Source organism: Arvicanthis niloticus, chromosome 3 (genome assembly GCF_011762505.2).
Source record: "Arvicanthis niloticus isolate mArvNil1 chromosome 3, mArvNil1.pat.X, whole genome shotgun sequence".
NCBI classification, from domain to species: domain Eukaryota; kingdom Metazoa; phylum Chordata; class Mammalia; order Rodentia; family Muridae; genus Arvicanthis; species Arvicanthis niloticus.
In genome coordinates, this window is record NC_047660.1 from 117,016,071 (window position 1) to 117,037,983 (window position 21,913).

The 21,913-nt window shown below is 37.7% G+C and overlaps 1 long non-coding RNA gene across 1 annotated transcript in view; it reads left to right on the plus strand.

Annotated features, from left to right (window-relative positions):
• The window catches only part of LOC143441622 (uncharacterized), a 40,999-nt gene extending 21,145 nt beyond the window's left edge, over positions 1–19,854 (plus strand). Inside the window, exons 2-3 of the long non-coding RNA XR_013109189.1 lie at positions 14,838–15,153; positions 19,748–19,854. This is a non-coding gene — a long non-coding RNA (uncharacterized LOC143441622). The remainder of the gene's footprint in view (positions 1–14,837; positions 15,154–19,747) is intronic.
• The last annotated feature ends 2,059 nt before the right edge of the window (positions 19,855–21,913 follow it).

Below are 21,913 nucleotides of genomic sequence, written 5' to 3' on the forward strand. Positions count from 1 at the left end.
GAAACTATGCTGTCAGTTAGATTATTTTTAATTTTAAAAGGAGATTTTTGGATCTATTTAGACAAAAATTTTATTGCATAATCCTATTTATCCATAAAAAGTAAATTATAGGTAAAATTATTTGGTTATTCTTTCCTACAAACTTCCTCATTACCTGTGAGAGGCTAGAAGGCACAAAGGGAAATGTTATTATTTTTTAATTTAAAATGTATTAAAGGAAAAAATAGTTCCCTGAGGAATTCTTTACAGCGGTCTTTTGCAATCATGCTTGAAAATATGATTCTACCTGCTAGGAAGGAGTGGAAAATTCCCAGCTCACTTCATCCACTTTCTCAATAATTATATTTCAAATAGCTTATATTTGGCAATATTCCATTTAAATCATGTATTTAGAACATGGAAAGAGTTCTGTTAGGGTATGGAAAGAAATTCAACTTCTGGAGTCCGATTTAGACTCACCAGTCACAAGTGAATGACTGCTGACCCTCAGATAATCTCCCCAGACCTAAATACAGAATTTTACATTTGTAATCTATTGGTGAAAAGATGGTACCAGGCAAAAAAATTAATATCATTTTTCATGTTTTAAAAAACATGTGCATACTATATGAATGAGAAGGGAGAGAAAATGTTTGCAGAAGGAAAATAAACAGTAGCATGGACCTTTAAGGATGACTCTGAAATGGAATAATAGAGGGGTCTTAGTGAGGAACTTTTATCCTTCACTTAATTTATCTTTGGATTTGTTTTTTTTTTTTTTTTAAGAAAAAATAATGAGTATTGAATGAATCTTTTATGTAGCTAGAGAGGCTACACAGCTCAACAAGGATGTTGAATAGGAGTATTATGCTACCAGCCGGAGCTTTCTTGCACAATGAAATGAAGGATGTCTGACCATGTCAGTGTCCCATAATACTATATAGTATGTGGGGCTGCAAATCTTGGACTTCAGAAATTCTCTCCAGGTTTCTGGTACTGCCTTCAACTTCCTTATGTGTGATTTGTGTTTGATGAGATAGACTGGGCCTGGGAACTCCTAGATTCTCTCTCTGCAGACCCATTTATATGGATAAGCCAGATTTACATGGGCAAACCAGAAAGTGAGAGTTGATGCCTCATCACCTAAAACTGCTGAGTTAAAATTCTGTTGCCACTTTTCTTCTACTTGAAACATTTACACCCTTGTCTCCTTCCTTATAGCTTCCAGCTCCTTCAAGTCTTTGCACCTTTCAAATTCTTAGTCTCACCTATCCATTTTCCTTGACTAACTTCTCCTGACAGTGTCCATTCATAGACATTCCAAGGGTTTTACAGAACAAAGGCAAAGCCTAAAAATGAAGTCATTGTTGAAGGTGACAATTATCTGTAATGTTATACTTTGCATCACTTGAAAAAACTGTAGATCTAAAATCTTTGCTTCTTTAAGACTTATTGTCTTTCTTTGTGCTGGAATTTTCTTGCCTACTGGTTTCCAATATTCAGCAGCTATACCAGTTCCTCTAGCAGCCAGTTCAAGAAATGGCTTCTCTTCTTAAGTCATGTGTATGGAAGCTGAGTCATGCTTGCATGAACTCTAGCTCCCAAGCTGAATCATTTTCTCCCCCTTATACTAAACTGCCTCCATTTACTATGATAATTTACAGAAACACTTGGGAATCTTAGATACTGTGTGGGTCTGGAGAATATTCTGCACCAAATTCTAACTGCAGTGATTCACTAAAACAAAACCTAAAAGCTTCAGATTAACTTGATCAGAACTTGAGATCTCTGAAATGTTTTAATGAATGAAAATATAATCACCTTATTTCTTTCTCTCCCATATCTATCAACTCTCCCTCCTAAACTCACAGCCTCCTTGTCTTTAACAATTGTTGTGATATATATGTTTCTAGGACTATTTAATATTAGATAATCAGGGAGTTCAGCCCTGGGACAACCAATTCCATGTCTTTTTGTTAGTTATTAATTTTCCTATAGCTCTCCATATCCATACGATTTCTCTCATTTATATTGGGAGTGTATAAACTATTGTTGGAATTGTTCGGGCCTTGTTTAGACACTGTATTGTGGTGTGTGGCTTCCCTGGCATATCTAGGAAACAGTCCCAGGTCTTTTGGCTCTTATATTCTTTCCATCCTTCTTCCACAATGTTCTCTGAGCCTTGGGTGTAGAACTGTATTGTTTCTTGGATTGTGACCCAGTTGTAGCTTTCTGCAATGGTCACTGCTGCAAAATAAAACCTCTTTGATTGAATAGAGATATCTACGATTATCTACAGGTGTAAAGATAAGTATTTAAAACACAGGAATTATTCTGGTTTAGGAAAGTGGTGGTAGTAATTCTTTTCTAAGATCCATGTCCTAACTGGCCACATATTGTTGGTTAGGTTCACAGTACCAGGCATGTAGATGCAGAGAACTATATACATACACACACTATCTCACTACAAATATATATACACATACATATGTGCATATGTGTATATTACATAAATACATGTATGTATATGCATGAGTATTATGTGCAATATTGAAAAACAACTGCAAAAACCTCAAGGAATTCTAATGTCAGTTAATACTGAAATGCACATGAGGTGGTGTCTTATGAAGCAATAGGCAGCAGGATTTCTGTAAACTGTAGTGGTGATGAATGAATGGTAAGGATTAAATATTAGAAATGACAAAATAACACTTTCATTAACAATAACTAAGTTGAAAACTTGGAAATGAAACCATGGTAAGTTTGGGGAGAGATCTGAATAAATCTCATGACTGTGATATTCTATGCAAAAAGATTAAAAGTGAATACTCATAGTTTAATTTATTTATATAAATATATATACATATTCAATAACATATAAAGGCAGAGATATAGAGAATAAAACTGGAAAGTAAAGAAATGATAACCCCAAATCAAAGTTTGTTTTTAAGGGAGGCAGTAGAAGAAGAATTGCCAGGAAACCTCATTGTAGCTCCGAGTAACTTACTTCTGGAATACATGGATAAGCATGTATGCACTTTGTCCTTTATCAAAACTAAAACCACTTAGCCTATGCCAACGTGATATTTTGAGTTTTGCTCTAGTTTTTCTACAAATAGTGGAAGAAGAAAAGGGACTCTCACAAGTTGTTCTCTGATTTCCACATGCAGGTCATAGCACATGTGTGTACACGCACACATGTACACTCATGCTTTGCGCCCACACACGTATTAAATAAATGTAAAACAAACAAATAAACAAAGCATAAACTCTGATCCCAGCTCTAACACCAACACCAAGAAGTCAATGCTTCCCTCTGTCATTCATTTGTCTTTGAAGAAAGCCAATTGAATTCTATTTTAAAGAATTCAGAGTTGTAGAAGACTGTAGAAATTAAAAAGTACTCAAACATAGGAGCCAGAAGTGATTACTTCTATATAGACCAGGGACAAAAAAATCATTCATTTTATGTTTTATCAAGAAGGTGTTTGTACAAGAAAAAAAAAAAAAGGAGAAAAAACTGTGTAAGGACCTGACTCAGTCATATAGACATGTACTGCTCTCCCAGAGGACCCAAGTACAGTTCCCAGCACCCACATCAGACAGCTCAAATTTTCCTATACCTTCAGTTCCAAGAGAAATACAATGCCTGCCCTCCACAGACAACCCTACACACACACACACACACACACACACACACACACACACACAGAGGCACACATACACATAATTTTAAAGAATAACAAACACGGTTATAGATGAAAGTATCAATTCCAAACCCAGATAATAATAAGAAAGAAAGCCTCTGTTCCTTATGTATGCCTTCCTCTACCTCACTATGAGAAATACATACATTGGACTGGAAAGAAGAAGCTTCAGGAGCTTGCGACTTTATTTACAGATAGATCAAGACTCACACAGCACAGTGTTTGCATTTGCCGGAGTTTCCCTATGTAAGCAGCACAATTTCTCGACCGTCAGAAAAAGCCCTTCCAAAATTTCATCACCAGTGTCATCAGGTGATACATTATCTTAGTCCACGGTCTTTTTTAAAAGACTGTAAGATACTGAAAAAGTATTGGTTTCCTTCTGCTTGCTTAGATTCTCAGACTCACCAAGTACATGCCATTGCTTGTCTGCTGAAATAGATTCTGGCTATCAGGATTGCTTTATTATGCATAGGAAATTTACAATAGACTGCTGTAGCACTTATGTCATGAAGATTATTGGGTAATAACATAGATATTTAGAAAATTGGCTCATTAATATTCCAGGTGACCTTCAAAAGAAGTTAGTGCAGATGCTGTCAGTTCCTATAGAGTTGCTTCTTCATGAAACCATTGGCACCCGCTGGTCTCAGACTGGCAATGTATTACATCAACAAGACGTAAAACAACATCTCCTGTGCAGACCCAAGAAAAACAAGATGTTGGCATTGACTTGAACACACTTGAAGTATCAGAGTAAGGATGAAGGATCTAATCAGAAGGACTAGTTACAAGCATAAATAGATTCAACAAAGTGGCATTAGATGACCCTTGAAGGAGACATAGAATTGTGATAATGACCAACCACAATGAAATACATCCTTCCAAGTGGAAAGAGAGGATGACAGTTTTATAATAGTAGGTTGAGAAATATGCATAAAACCTTGTTAGTTAGAAAGCAGTAATGTAACAATTTTTGAAATGATTTGTTTGCATCCTAATTTTGTAAATGACTAGTTTGCATGTAGGATGAGAGACGAGAAACAGAGTCAAGAACCAAGGGAGAAAAGAATAAATTAATACTTTCCCAGTACTATCTGTAACAAACTGCAAAATTTAATCTCATTTTATTCTCAAGTTGGTCTTCTAATGAATGGACAAGAAATAAATGCATATAAAAAAAATAAACACGCAGGAGGGGAAAAGGGTGAAGCAGAAAGGTACAGAAGCTCTGGATGTCTGCAGTATGTTGGAAAAGAACATTACCCCACCACAGGGCTTTCTGTGATTCTATTGATTAAGCTTGGCATAAAAACACTACTTAGAAATTGGCAGACACACAAAGAAAGAAGAGGTGGATCTGGTTTTTAAAACAACACTGGTTCAAAAAAAAATCTCATGAGAAATTATTTAAGGGATTAAAGTAAATGCAAGATGTGATTTGCCTAGAAATACTGCTTCCAGAACCTATTTTTGTTTGTGACCATGTGACGAGTATGTTTAAAAGCAATACCTCACTTCTTGTTAGAATCATTCCTACAGTTAAAGCCCAGTTTGCCTAAAGAATTTGTTTCATTCTCATCTGTTTATGCCATCTGATTCCTATTTCTAATAAGCACTTTAGTTTTGATGCATCATAACTTTTATATCTTCAACTCATTCTTGATACAATTTAAAAAAAAAAATGAATTACCTTCAATTTTTGCCAGGAACAGGCTGCATTGCAGTACATTCTAGAAAAAAAATTGTCTAAAATGCTTTAATCAAAAGAGATGTTTCTCAGGGTGAGATAGTGAGGTTTAGGAAATATAAACTAATAAATCTGAACTTGGTACAGTGGCTCACAGCCAAAATAATAATCGCAAGGGTTTAGACGCCAGCCAGGGCCACATGACAAGAAACAGTGTCTGAGAGAGGAATAAACAAATCAAACTAGCTCTCTCTCTCTCTCTCTCTCTCTCTCTCTCTCTCTCTCTCTCTCTCTCTCTCTCTCCATTTATGTGTATGTGTGTGTGTGTGTGTGTCTCCATGAGTATATGCCACATGTGTGCAGGTACCTGTGGAACAGAAGAGGGTGTCAGATCACATGGAGTTGGAGTGACAGATAATTGTGTGGTTTTCAACATGGATGCTGAGAAACAACCTTAAGAAGCAGTATGTGCTATTAACTTCTGAGCCATTTCTCTCTAGTCCAAACTTGTAATTTCTTACATACTAGTATATCTCTGAGTAGAGATAAAATAATTTATACATTAAAAATCATTAAATGAACCCATTTTCAAATATTTTTCAGGAATATGTCCAGCTGTCTTGAATACAGAACTACTAAGTGAGATGTTTTGATATACCATCTCCTTCAAAAGCAAGAGTTTGTAGGAGTGAAACACAGCTTTCATCCTCATATAGTACTAGAAAAGCAGAGCTTGTACTCAACAAGCCTCTCAGTGGTTTCTACATAAAGTCTTGGGTTTAAAAATTGCTTGTCTGGATGGTCTTTACCTAAAGGCTTACTTTTTGTTAAGGATCACTCTATTCTATGTAAATGTCTTGTCTGAGAATGAGGCAATGGGATTTTATTTTAATATTGAGTTTAGGCTCAAATTCTGGTTCTCAAAGGTAATTTGTGACCAGATGGCTGACTTTGTATCACTTGAGCAGTTTTCTTATTCATCGATATTGCATATAAATGTGTTCCTCACACATTCACTATCTATTTATATACCCAGCCTCTGGCATTCAGATGGACCTAATAACTTGTATGTACAATTATTGCTACTATTTCTATTATTTTTATAGCCCCAAATTTCCCACCTTAATTTATGTTTGCCAATGGGTTACTATAGCTAATAATAGGTTAAGAATAGACTTTTTGTCTTCTTTCTTTGTTTTCAAAAGAAGATACTTAAAAAGCATTGTCCATGGAAGAAGGTAAAAAATATGACCTTCTGTCTTAGGTTGGTAAGGCTTTGTGCAGAATCTTACTGGTCCTTGGCTTGCCAGGCTTATAAATTAACAACTCTGTCTGGGGGTCCATTTTCAGTTTCAAGTCATGTATTTTGGCTGCCAACATGTTGATGCTGTTAAAGACAAGCTTTAACACAGTAATAAAAGTATTTCCAGGATGAAAAAGGCTAGCATGATCAAGCTATACATGCCATGGCTAGATGGCTAGAACAAAGAAGTAATGTCAGGCAGGAATCTAAATCTTAGGCTAGAACAATAAAGTACATTTCAGGCATGAAAATGACTTTGGGCTACGTCAGGGAAATAGGCTTAGATATTTTGGTCATTCTGATAAGTCCTTAGAAACAGTGATCACGGAAGTGATCAAGGGACTTTGTTTATTGCCTTGCTTGTTTTTTGACTATTTGTTTCATTGTCTTGCTTGTTCCTTGACTAGTTGCTTCTTGCTACATTCACAGTCATTTTTGGAATGAACTGATCCAGTCTGATCTCTCATCCAACCATGATAATTATGTTCAGGCTTACCTGAAGTTTAATGAGAAACATCTAATTAGTAGCCCAGCTCTAGAAAACTTTATTTAGAGAGTTTTGACCCCAACTGTATCTCACAGCAAGAAAAAATGTGGTGGCTTTGCTGGCTTAGCTTTATGTCAACTTGACACAACTAGAGTTATTTTAGAAGAGGGAATCTCAATTCAGAGAATGCCTCAGCAAATTTGCCCTTGACCTAGCCTGTGAAGCATCTTCTTGATTGATCTTTGATATGGGAGGACCTATCCCACTTTTGGTGGTACTACCCTAGGCTGATGTTCCAGGGTGCTATAAGAAAGAAGGCTGAGCAAGCTACGAAAAGCAAACCAATAAGTAGCATTTTCGTATGGCCCCTGTATCAGTTCCTATCTCTATATTCTTGCCTTGAGTTCCTGGTCTGACTTCCCTGGATAATAGACTACAAACTGTAAGATGAAATAAACCCTTGCATTTCCAAGTACCTTTTGGTCACGATGTTCTATCACAACAAAGAAACCCTAAAACAGTACAAATGTATCACTTTTCTAAATTACTAGAAGTTAAAAATTAGAATATTCTGTAAATTAAAAACTGTTTGTATATATGAATGTGTGTGTGTGTGTGTGTGTGTGTGTGTGTGTGTAGGTACATACATTGTGCTGAACATACAGATGTCTGATGGATGTTAGGTAACAACTTGGGAAAGTGTGAAAAGCAGTTCTCTACTTCTACCACGTAGGTCCTGAAGACAAAATTTAGATAATCAGGCAACAAGTTTCTTAACTTTTTTAAGGAAATTTTTCTCAATCACCTATCTATCTTCTATCATGTGTTTGTCTGTGTCTGCCTGCCTGCCTGCCTGCCTGCCTGTATGCATGTATATATGATGTATTTGTGTTAAAATGCATATGGAAGTCAGAGGACACTATCGAGTATTATTCCTCGGGTGGCTGCCTACCTTTTGTTTTTGGATGAAAGTCTCTCATTGGGCTGCAACTCACAAAGCAGGTTATCCCAACTGGCTGTGAACTCAAGGAATTCACCTTTCTCCTGCCCAATGTTGAGATTACAAATGTGTGACCTGTGCCTCACTTTTTTATATATATATAAAAGTGGGTTTCTCATGCATGCCTATGAAGTCAACATTTGACGGAATGAACTATCTCCCATGCACTGCAATTTTTTAACTGAAAACAGTAAAAGTTGCAAATCACTTTAACAAATATATAAATATCTACAATTCGATTACCAGTGTCTACCTTGACACAGATAAATTACTACCAAATGTCACAAAATATTTTTCATTTCCTAGTTCCAACTATTGAAAGTACTCATAGCTTAATGAATTTCTACAAATTGAAATACAAACATAAATAACACATTATTATTCCTGGAAAATGTATAATGAAAAAATTAATACCCGAGAAGCATATTGCTATAGCTTACTTACTTGCCGACAACTTGAAGCTTTATTGGATCAAATTCTCGCACATCATAGCATGCTGTCCGTCCCCAGTATTAACACCATAATGAGACACACAACATTCATGACATTTGCCTCTACATAACTCTTCTTCTGAGAACAGAAAGCAAAAGGCTTTGAGAGAACTTAATCCCACTAAAATCCCTTAAGGTATTTTAATGATGTTCATACAAACAGAAGGTGTATCAGTTACAGGTTATTTATGTCAATTCTCACATTTATTTTATAAATTTGTGATATGAAAAAGGCTCACTGTGCAGCCCTTGTTCCAGGTCCAGATCTTGCTGTGTCGTTTGAGTGCAGTATTACGGAAGCTTCTCTGGCTGCATTGCAAATAGTTGTCTAGTGCAACACGTTAAATGGTACTCAAACCATCCTGAGTAACTTCTTCCTTTTAGAAAAATGATTATGTCCCTAGGAATTTTGTCTTTAGAACAGTCAAGGTTTTCTCTGCAGTCATGATACCTTGTCTCCCGTTAAAGAATTTGGAGAATTGAACCGCAGTGGATATACAGTTGATACACTGATTTCTGCAGTAATTGAAACAACTGTGGATCATTATAGGAAACATGCAATTTCTTTCTTTCTTGAAGTTATAGGGTTTCTAAACTAAACATCAGGTCTATACACATTCTTCTCTTCATAAACAGCCTCTCTTTAAAACCCATTGGTAGCCTAGAACTTCAATAATTCTTTAATGCAGTGGTTCCCAACCTTCCTATTGCTGAGACCATTAATAAAGTGCCTCATGTCATGGCGACCCGCAACCATAGATTTATTTCATTTCTACACAATGGCTGTAATTTTGCTACTTTTATGAATTGTAATGTAAATATCTGAGATGTAGGCTATCTAATATGTGACTCCCCAACCCACAGGTTGAGAATAATGTAAACAAAGAGAAACTGCATGTCAATATGGTTGCTTCAGTGATTAAATATATGAGTGTGTCAGTTAATTAAATATGAATATAAATCCACAAAGGTCAAGTCCAAGTTCATGGTCAGTAATAAATGTACAATTTACAGTAGGGCCCAGCAAGGCTATTTTCGTTTTTACCACCATTACTTTTTGCCTTGTCATACGCTTCCAAGAAGCACAGTAACATGAGGAGCAGTCAGCGCCTTGTGCTGGTAAAGATTTCTGAAAGAACCAACAGAAGCTTAAGCTGTTTGCTGACTCAGCCTTCTCCTGGGGATCTGCCAAGCTGTGTTAAGACTGGAGATCCTCCCGGGTTCACAGGAAATTAGCTTTCAGTAAAAATATCCCTAGGGCATGTGTAAAATGTCACTTGCTACACGTCTGAGATGGATTCTATAGAAGACTGAAGGCCTTTATTGTCTCCAGCTGTGGCCTATTCTGGTTCTTCCTTTACAGGGCCCAGTCATTGGTGAGTTCTGCAGCTCCCAATAACACATTCGCTCATAGGCTTTCTCTCCTTTTATTGGATATTTTCTTTATTTACATTTCAAATGTAAATAAAGAAAATGTTATCAAAATAAATAATTTTGATAACATTTTCAAAAATAATTTCAAATGTTATCCCTTTCCAGGTCTCCCCTCTGGAAACCCCTTATCCCAATTCCTCTTCCCCTGCTTCTATGAAGGTGCTCCCCCACTCACCCTTCCCGCTCTGGCATTCCCCTACACTGGGGCATCAAACCCACTCAAGACCAAGGGCCTCTCCTCCCATTGATGCCCAATAAGGCTATCCTCTGCTACATATGTGGCTGGAGCCATGGGTCCCTCCCTATGTGCTCCCAGGCTGGTGGCTTAGACCCTAGGAGCTCTGGTTGGTTGGTATTGTTGCTCTCCCCATGGGGCCGCAAACCCTTTAGGCCATGTACTCTTTGGTTGGTGGTCCATTCCCAGGGAGCTCCAGGGGGTCTGGCCGGTTGACACTGCTGCTCCCCCCACGGGGCCACAAAATCCCTCAGCTCGTCAGTCCCCTTGCCAAGCTCATAGGCTTTCTTACAGCTGTTTTTTTTTTTTAATTATTATATTTTGGGGCTTCTTAGAAATGTTTTGAAATCTATACATGGTTCAGAACTGATATCCAGTATCAGCAATGAAAAATCCAGTGTCAGCCATGAAAAATGTAAATGCGAAATCCTTAAAAAAATCAGTTAAATATTTTGTATGTGGCATATGTGGCAGAGGATGGCCTTGTTATATTATTTATTTAAACATATATATATATATATATATATATATATATATATATATGCTATTGATAACATGAATCCTTAAAGAAAATTGAAGTTACATTAAAACTCTTGTGAAAAGAAAAAAAATATTCCCCAAAATTTGGATTACCTACTATTACTGAATTAAAAAGTTTGATGAATTTCTCAACCCAAAAGGAAAGTGTTTATATTGAATAAAGCAGATATCATGTAGTGTGAGACAGTAAGGTACACAAAATCACCTGGAGACAAAATAAAACACTATCTATCTATCTATCTATCTATCTATCTATCTTATCTACCTATTAGAGAGACAGATATGAAGATATTACAGCATATATATGAATGTATAAAACAACTATATATGTATATATACTACAGTATACTTCTGTATATGAAGATATACACCTATAATATGTATATACTGGGTTTATCCTCAGTAGACTGCTCTGGGCCTCATTTCTGTGGCCAACATCCTCATGGGGAAATATTGAGCTCAGTGTCCTCCTCACAGACACAGACAATTCTGTGGTGTACCTCATGTCTCAGAGATCCCCTGCAGGACCAGGCTGGAGCTACCCAAAAACATTTTTTTTTCTGAAGACCAAGCCTTTGTCTGGTGACTTAGACACCTCTGATACTTCCTCAAAAATTTACTTGCACACAGATTTTCTTTTTAAGCTCTCAAGAACCTAACATTGCATAACAGTCAATCTATTTCAAACAACACTGGGAAACCTAGACCTATTTAATAAAACAGAACAAGGAAGTTGTGTCTAAATTTCACTTGCTTTTCAGTAATAAAGGATGCCTGGCACTGTCTGGATGACCAGAAACCAGAGACTAGACAGCCCAGAGACCTGGGATAGAACTAAAAATAACCAGGGAAAAAAAGTAAACAAAATGGTACCTAATGAATTCTGCTATACTTATAGACTGGAGCCTAGCCCAATGGTCATCAGAGAGGCTTGATCCAGCACCTGATGGGAACAGATGCAGTGACCCACAGCCAAACTTTAGGCAAAGCTCAGGGAATCCTATGGGATATGGAGAGAAAAGATTGTAGGAGCCAGAGGGGTCAAGAACATGGCAAGAACATGGCTTATAGAATCAGCCCCATAAGGCACACAGAGACTGAAAGCACAATCGGGGAGCCTGCATGGGTCTGAGTTAGGTCCTCTGCATACACATTAGGGTTGCATTTTTGTAGGATTCCGAATGGTGAGAGTAGGACTGTCTCTGACTCTTTTGCCTACTCTTGGTACCTACTCCTCCTTTTGGGTTACCTTGTCCAGACTTAATATGAGGTTTTGTGCCTGGTTATGCAGTGTTCCATTGATATCCTTGGTAGTCCTGTTCTCTGAAGGAAAATGAAGGAGTGGATCTGAGGGAGAGGGGACCAGGGGAGGGACTTGGAGAAATGGAATGAGGGGAAACCTCAGTTGGGATGTAATATATGAGAAAGAATAAATAAATTAAAACTAAAAGTTTTGAAGAAAAAAAATAATACTGTTAATTTTAAATAAAAAGTATACAAACAGTTTTAGGATTATATGTGAAGAAATCAATCTAATATGTAATTTCAAACCTTAAGGTAAGATCAGTTTCTTTCAAATCAGTTCAAGGAAAATCATGCCCATAGTTAAGAGAAGTGGATATGCCAACAATTCTGTAGTAAGGGAGACTTCTTTAAAAAACTAAAAAGTTTTCCTTGGACATGGCATAACTATTGCACACAGAACTAACAACAGCTATGCTTACGTTCACTATACCTGTGTAAAATCAAAGGAGTTAACGTGCAAGAAAGGACCTGAGGAAGGGCTTGCAAGTCCTCACTCCTACCTGAGGAGCTATTGGCAGTTAATGGCTCCTGGGGGAAGGGAAAATCACCTTACTTTGGGGTATAGCCAATAGTAATTTGCCCATGCTCCTGTCGATGACCTCATACTCATGAGCACACAGGCAGCAGCCCTAAATGTACTCATTGAGTTGATTGTAGAAGGCATAAAGTTAGGAGGGCTCTATGCGTGGAAGGTGTGAAGAGGCACTGAAGGGAGCAAGTTGAGGGTTGTTATCATCAAAATGATTTCTATATATGTACGAACTTCTCAGACAATAAATTTAAAATATTTTAAAATTTTAGTTAAAAATACTGAGTCATTTGGGCATATGCTAAAGGGTGGTGTAGTTATATCAAATGATAGATTTAGCTTTTTTATTTGTAATAAAATTTTTTGGTGTTTCATCAAAGAACAAAACATATATTCAAAACATTTTTAAATTGAATCGAATTGAGTTTTTTTTACTTATCACTTCACATTATGATCACTTTCTCCTCCAGGTCACCCCATCACACAATTTTCCCCCATCCCTCCATCCCCTTCTCCTCTGAGTGGGTGGGAACCCCTGTCATTGTCCCTCCCCCACCCTGTCATTTCAAGTCTCTGTGAGACTAGGTGCTTCCTCTCCCACTGAAGCCAGACAAGTTAGCCCAGCTAGAAGAACATATCCCATGGTATAGGCAACAGCTTTTGGGATAGTTCCTGCTCCAGTTCTTCAGGACCCACATGAAGACCAAGCTGCATATCTGCTACATATGACCAAATGAATGGGGAGGCCTAGGTCCAGCCCCTTTATGTTCTTTGGTTAATAGTACAGAGTCTGAGAACCCTAGGGTCCAGGTTAGTTGAATCTGTTGGTCTTTCTATCTTCTTTGGGGCCCCACAATCCTTCTTCCTATTCTTCCTTAAGAGTTCCCAAGCTCCATCCACTGTTTGGCTGTGGGTGTCTGCATTGGTCTGAGTCAGCTGCTGGATGTCTCAGAAGACAGCCATGCTAGGCTCATGTCTGCAAGCATAACATAGTATCATTAATAGTGTCAGGGATTTGGTTCTTGACCATGGTATGGGTCTCAAGTTGGGCAAATATTGGTTGGCCATTCCCTTAGTCTCTGCTCCAACCTTGGTGCCTGCACTAAGGATTCTCCATACTGATTTCCAGAATGGCTGTACAAGTTTGCCTTCCCACCAACACTAAGTGAATAACTCCTTTCTCTTCATCCTTAGCAGTATTTGTTGTCTGTTGTTTTGTTGATATTAGCCATTTTGACTGAGAAGATGAGGTCTCGAAATTATTGTTTTAATTTGCATTTCCCTAAGTGCTAATGAGGCTGAACACTTTTTGGTGTATTTCTCACTGTATTTTTATTTATGCTTTTGAGAACTCTCTGTTCAGATCCATAGCCTGTTTTAATTATGTCATTTGTTTTATTGACTCTACCTTTTGAGTTATTTATATGTTCTGTATTAGTGCTCTGTTGGATACATAGCTGGCAAAAGGTTCTTTCCCACTCTGTGGCTTTCTTCTTCACTTGACTGTTTAGTGCCTATACAGAGATTTGATGATTTCATGAGATCTTACTTATCAAGTATTGGCATTAATTTCTGGGCAAGTGGAATACTATTCAGGAAGTTTTCCTCCACTTATGTCTTTTAGGGTACTGTCTATATTTTCTTCTAACTTGACATCCTTCTCCATAGATACTTGCTCAGCTATGTTTACCATCCTTTTTACAGTAGGTAGGAAATGGAAACAAGCTAAATGCCTTTCGATAGATGAGTGGACACTGGAAAATCAGGAGGGAGTTAACAACTAGGAGGAAGGAGAGAAGTACTTAGGTTACTTGATACAGCTTTATGGAATTATATTGTTTTATATGTACACACATGCACACATACACACACAAAAGTTTATGTCTCTTGGGATGACAATATTCCCTATAAGAACCATAGGCTAAGAAAACTCCTGAACCAAGAAAGAGAAACTTCCTTTTGAATAATTAGTCAGGGTATCAAAAATGACTTCCGAAGCAGCATAGACTACTGATTTAGTACTTTGTTGCCTCTCAGAAGTTAAAGGTAAGCCCTTGCTGCTATAGGCACTGCACACTTGGAACACAGGTCTTGGATGATTTGAACTGGATCTAACCTGAAAACTTCCTTCCTCTAGTCTAGTGTCCCTGGTACCAGAAAACCCTATTCATGCTGCCAAGAGAAGGAAGCAAGAGAATGGAAGTCCTTCCTGACTGTGACAACTCATGACAATGAGCAATATGACAAGATTTCCATAAAGGTGCAGCAAGTGTCACCTATCTGATTGGATTTACAGCCTACTCAACAGGAGTGAAATCATGGCTGTTGTTAGAAACTTGGCCAGCTTCTGGGACTAGTGAAGTCATAGACCTTAGAAAAGAATCAACCATCCCCACTCTGTTTTATTATCATAATTCCTAACAACATCTGAAGTCTTGTCCTTACACCACCAGGTAAGTATAGCTACCACTCCTCACTAAATAAGCTTTCCTTACAGAAAATGGAGACATCCCAGAAAGCTGTAACACAGAAATCACTGGATCATGGTAATCCTATCTCCAATGGATGGATACATTTACATCATAATGCCTTTCCCTCAGGGCTCAAAGAACATTGGAAAAGAAGGACTGGGAAGATTATAAGACCATGAATACAAGGAAGTTGCTGAGAAATCTCATAGAAATAGCTACATAATCATGATTTGAACAGTGGCGTTGTCAGCAGACATGCTAACATGTTAGCCTACACAGTAATGGTTTTCATTATGGAATTTTCATGAATGAAATATATCACTTTATTCCTATTTGATAACCATAGTACTTTCCCTTGTCTTTCCTGCTGGTTCTTTTCTTCTCTTCAGAGAGTCCTCCTTATGCTCTCTCTTTTCTCTGTCTCTGTCTTTCTGTCTCTGTCTCTCTGTCTCTGTCTCTGTGTGTCTGTCTTTGTCTCGTCTTCTCTCTCTCTCTCTCTCTCTCTCTCTCTCTCTCTCTCTCAGTTGGTCAATATCTATATGAAACAAAAAGTTTGACATCTTTATCCATCAGGGGGATGAAAATAAAAAACTACAATGACATTCTATTTTACTCCATACAGAATGGCCATCATGAAGAAAACAAAAACAAAAGCTAAAAGAAAGCAAAAAAAACAGGAATTCAATGAAAAAGAATCTATTCACTCAAAGTTTGGTTACTACAGAAACCAGTATTGGAAAAGAAGGAAACAATCTGCAGCTGTTTGGCAGGAATAAAGGGGGGCTTGAGATAATGGGCACTTGTGCTTAGAGTGCTATTATATGTACGCATGTCACAAAACTCATTATTCTACATGCACATATATTCATGTGTTGGATAGTAATTTGTCATCTGAGGGAGACAACCTTCATTGAGAAAATTCCTCAATCATACTGACCTCTAGTCAAGTCTTTGAAGCATTTTCTTGATTAATGATAGTTTCCAGAGAACTCAGCATATTGTCGGTGGTGCCATCCCTGAGCAGGTGGTTGTGAGTTGTATGCAGAAGTATGCTGAGCAAACCAGGAGAAACATGCCAGTGAGCAGCATTCGTCTATGACTTCTCCTTCAGCATTTGCCTCCAGGTTCCTGTCCTGACGACTCTTCATGATTATCTCTTATATGTAACAAGAAATAAACCATGGGGGAAAGCATGGTCATTTTGTACCTCAGAGGAGTCTTTGTAGTCTGTATAAAATTCAGAAGTAATCCAAACCATTAGAGAAGGCAATTCTTCTTTATAATCCTCTCAACAGTATATGATAGAAAAAGTTATGCATGAAGGAATGCTACGAGAAGATTGTCAGCATGGAAGTGTAGTGGGAGGGCTTTACCTGGCTTATGTAGCCCTTCTTCCCTAAGTGTGTACAAGAGTGTCCTGGGGTAGAGAAGGAGGAAGAAAATCCGTAAGAAGTAGTTCTATATGTTTGGCTTGAAGGAAGAAATTTGTTACAGTTTTCTAAGGAAATGAAATAGAAAAAGGAAGAAAACTTTTTAAAAAAAATAAAATAAGATAAAGCAAAACCTAACACACCAGAATATAACAAAACAATCAAATAGAAGGAAAAAGCACAAGAAACATATCAAACCAGAGGCTCACTCATTCACACACTTCAGAATCTCATAAAAAAAAAAATTACCAAACTGGAAGCCATCATATATTATGTAAAAAACTTGCAAAGTTATATGAAAAAAGACTTTAAAATGGCATTAAAAGCTTTAGATTGAGCAACTGATTAGCATGGTACAGAAGCCCAGTGTGATGTAATGTAGCATAAAGGTCAGTGGTTTTAATGGAAGCAGACTGAGTTGTATTTGATATGTTACTTCTGAAATAACTGTGAAATACCAAGTAGAGAAGTTGAGCAGGCAACCAACTATGACAGTCAAGAGGAAAAGATGGGGTATAAGAGATACGCTTGCAAATCATTAGTATATAGAGGGTATTGAAACCCACATCCATAAAACAAAAATAACATTGTGTGGCCGGATTCGATAAGTAGATACTGAGACTATAGATTATAGGAGGCAGAGGGAAGGCTCAGTGAAAGCATTTGCCTGCAAGCCTATCACTGGAACCCACATAAGAACACAGTCCACAGATCACATGTTATCTTCTGCCATCCCCATGTGCACAGTGAACACTCAGTTATAGTAAATAAAGATTTAAAAAATAGTAAGATGCTATGAAGACAAGGTAAATTGAACAAAGAAAGGTGAGCAGGATCAGCCTGTGACATAGGAGGTGAATCAGACCTGTATTGCATCTGGAACCCAGATGTGCAAATTATGTCTGCTATGAACAGTTGATTGAAAGTAGAATTGTAGCCTCTGCATTGTAGAGGTTACCAGGACTTTGAATAGAGGTGCATAAGGGAACAACAGCCATCTAAAAACAGCAAGAAGACATAACACATTTTTTCTTATATCTATTTTAATTATCTGTGTCTCAAATGAATCTGAAAAAAGCTGTGGCAGCCCTATAAACCTTTATAGTTGGTGTGGTCTCACCAGGATTTCTCCTGTTGTGGCCTAGCACTGGTTCTGGCCTGAGATGGTGTGTCAGTTGGGCTTTTATGGTGTGACAAACCTAGTCAAACACTCATCAGTAAATTAAAAGATAAAATGTTTGAGATTTCCACAGACAAGATAGAAGTGGGCATGTGGAAGATCATGCCATCAAGTTTCCATCTCAGTTCTGGGATGACTTTGCTCACAATCTTGACAATGCCAGTGGATACAGAGATTCTTCATCAAGAAGTCCCACAAACATCACACCACACTTTATCACAGGGGCTGACCACAGTCTTCTGGATGGTGGTGATAACATGACTGTAGTCATGAATCCTTCCGCCATAATAAGGTTATATGAATGAACTTAGCAAGGTGGCTGGTGGTACAAGAGGCATCAATGTAACCTTGAATGAACTGTCCTACATCTTGTGGTTTATACCCGTCAAAATATTGTGGGGGTTCACAGAACAAAGCAAAAGAATGGCTCTTTCAGGTTCACCTTTCTAGTGAGCTCTGGGATTCTCCGTGGTAATGAAGACATAGGTGGCCTACACGCCAGGCTCTGTACCAGTATTGAACCATTTTATACCAGTGGGATTTGGATCCTAGAAGATGAAAATGGCCTTCACATTAAGGACAAGGTTTCAGCCTTGGTGTGTTATGGAACTTGATGTGGTTGGAATCACACTGGAACATGAGTTGTATGCTGCATCATTCAGACCAATAAAGGAGTGGAATTGCAGACATCTGTATTCATAAGGTATCCAATATAGCAAATCCATTCATTCTCAAGTTCTTGATCATGTCTCAGGGATATGGCCTATCCTGAATTGAGAAGACAGGGCTGTGTGGGGAGTAGTAAATAGCAAGAGTTTCATAGTCTGATTTTGTCTCTATTTCCATTCCAATTTCTCAGTTTACTATTATTTTCATGATCTTAAACTTGATTCACATTGGTATATTGTTATTGATAGATAGTATTTTTCCTTGTTGTTATAAAGTATTTCTTTTTCTTATTTTGTGATTACTATTTTGAACTCAGAATTGTTTATCTCCTCTAGTATTTAACGAAAGATTTTCCAACTTAGTCAAAGTCTGATAATTAATTTTATTTTATAGTTCGGGTAAAGCTTTACTTCAGTTAATAAATCACTTATTCAAGGTCATAATATTTATCACATTATAGTGATTAGCCTTCCAAAGTTTTGAGAAGGTAAACTTTCTAAGGCTATAGTTTTTATTTGTAAATGGACATTTCAGTAGCTGTAGTTTTATAAGACCTAAAAGTATGTCTTCATTTATTGGATTTAATCCTTAAGACAAAATCTAAGTATAGGCAAGGGGTTTTGTATAAACTACATAAAATATCAGAGTATTAACATTTTATGGACATTTTTGTCTCAGCAATAAACTGCACAAAATTGTTAGTAAGCTAATTATAAATTATAATTGTTAGTAAGCTAATATAAAGCAGTGTCTGTTCTGTAATATAAACAGTGGTGGCTTGAATAAGATGTCCCCCACAAATCTTGGGAAGGTAAATATCCAATATCCAGTCTGTAGGCCTGTTTGGTGATGCTTAGGGGATATGTGGCCTTGCTGGAGGAAGTGTGTCTCTTGGCATGGGCTTGAGGTTTCAAAAGCCATGTGTTGTGTCCAATTCACTGTGTGTGTGTGTGTGTGTGTGTGTGTGTGTGTGTGTGTGTGTGTGTGTGTGTTTCCTATTTGTGGATTGAGGTATGAACTCTCAGCCTCCAGTGGCTGTTTTAGCCACCTACTGCCATGATTTCCCCATCACTAAGGACCCTAACTAACTCTCTGCAACCATAAGTTAAAATAAACCCTTGCTTCTATATGTTGCTTTGGTTGTGGTATTTTAATTTAGCAACAGAAAAGTAACTGAGAACATACCATTTGATTTTTAAACTCTTTTTCTCTGCACTTACATTGAGCCAAGCATTTTCATACATTTTTCAATTTGAGTCTCCCATGACAGCATGAAACATCTATTTTTATTTTACAGATCGGAGAACTGAAGCTATGGAGTCTAAGGAGTTATCAAGGTCACCATATTGATGAGGGGCAGATGCAGGATGCAGACCAGGTCAGTTTGATGCAGAAATCATACATTTTATCAGCTACTCAATTTCTAGGAAGCAAGCAAATTGCATAAATAATAGGTGATAGTTTAATTGGGAAGAAATACGGTATAAAATATAGGAGATAACTTAAATGTTTTGGTAATTTGGGTAAGATAGGTCTTTCTGTTACAGCTAATGAGGTTTTCATGCTGTGAATATTTTATATAATTACTTGTGATATAATAATTTTTAGAATTTGGATTACAGCCCAATTTTCTGTTTTTTTTTTCTCTTTTATTTTTTCTATTTATTTATTTATTTATTTATCTATCTTTATTTATTTATTCACTTTTCATCTGATCTTAGCCAACTCCTCTCTTCCCTGTCCCTGCCCTGTAACAGTCCCTCCCCTATCCCCCTTCTTTCTCTGAGTAGGGGGAGGCCTCCTTGTGTGCCAACCCACTGTGGCACTTTAAGTCACTGCAGAACAAGTTGCATCCTCTCCAACTGAGGCCAGACAAGACAGCCCAGTTAGAGGAATAGGCAGGCAACAGAGTCAGGGACAGTGCCTGCTCTAGTTAGTTCTTGCCATGGGATGGGTCCCATGCCAAGTTGGACCAGTCATTGGTTGGCTATTCCCTCAGTCTCTGCTCTATCTTTATCCCTGAACTTCTTGTAGGCAGGGTAGATTTTGGATCAAAGATTTTGTGAGTGGGTTGGTGTTCTTATTCTTCTACTGGGAGTCCTGCCTAGTTACAGGAGATAGCCACTTCAGGCTCCATAAATCCCACTGCTAGAAGTCTCAGCTAGAGTCACCCTCACAGACGCCCAGTAGCCTCCTACACTCTAGGTCTCTGGCAGATCATGGAGATGACCCCTCCCCTCTAGCCACTGATTTCCACTCAGTCTCCTGACCTCTCTCCAGGGCTTTACTCTCAGCTGATCTCCATTCCACCTCATTCCCCTCCCCAGCCCCTCTTTCAACCATTTTCTTCCGTTCATCCAATGACTATTTTATACAATATTTTATTTATTGTGACAGAAACAGAAATGTTATCTGCTAGAATTTTATTAGATCTAAGTACACACACACATACAGATACACACATGCACACATACACATATATATTCATACATACACACACATACACACACATATACACACATGCACACACACACATATATATTCATACATACACATAAACACACATGTATGTATGTATGTATGTATGCATGTGTGTGTGTGTATGTGTGTGTGTGTGTGTATGTATGTATGATGTATGTATGTATTCAGCCTGGGCTGAATCTCTGCTAATCATGAGTTAGACAATGAACCTTCACATGAGAAGGTGGGTAGTGTTGGATTTCCTTGGCTTTCCACTCCTTTCCAAGGCGGTACCTGATTAAAACCAGCATTTTTCTGAGACACTATTGCCCTCTACTGGTCATATGGTAGCACTACTGCCTTGTGCTTCTGGGGTTAAAATGCCCTTTACCCACCAAAATGACTGGTCATTTGCAAGTTAGCCTCTGCACAAGGCATTGATTGTCACCCCCCTTTGGCATGACAGTGGAACTATGGGTTAGATATCTTGTTACAGCCATCTATGTCTGTACTGGATAGATAGATAGATAGGTGGTGGTAGGGTAATGAGGGCTACAGATCTCTCAGGCTTCAGTTTACTGTTCATGGTTTCCTTATTCTCCACGACTGGTATTCTGGTCTTTGATTTTGTTGTTATTCTTGTTCTTATAGAAAATTTCATTTAATAGGCATACATCAGTATAATAAAATGGTTCAATCAAAGTGGTTTTATCCTTTGAAAACGGATTGTAGAAACAGGTTGAAATATCAGAAGTAGTATTTTCCTTATGATGTTTAGGAGAGGCCATGAGGTTAGCTGAAGAGCATCCTCTAAGTGAGAGAATGGGAACGCAGCCCTACCTTCCTCATTCAGGAACTCCTGACTTTGAACATGTGATTGGACATCTCTGGGCGCTGATGTTGAAAACTGAACAAGGAATGCAATATTGTCCTTTTGGTTTATGGAAAATCATGGAATATAATTCCCCTAATTCAATAGTAGTGCTTGATCAATTCAGTGTTT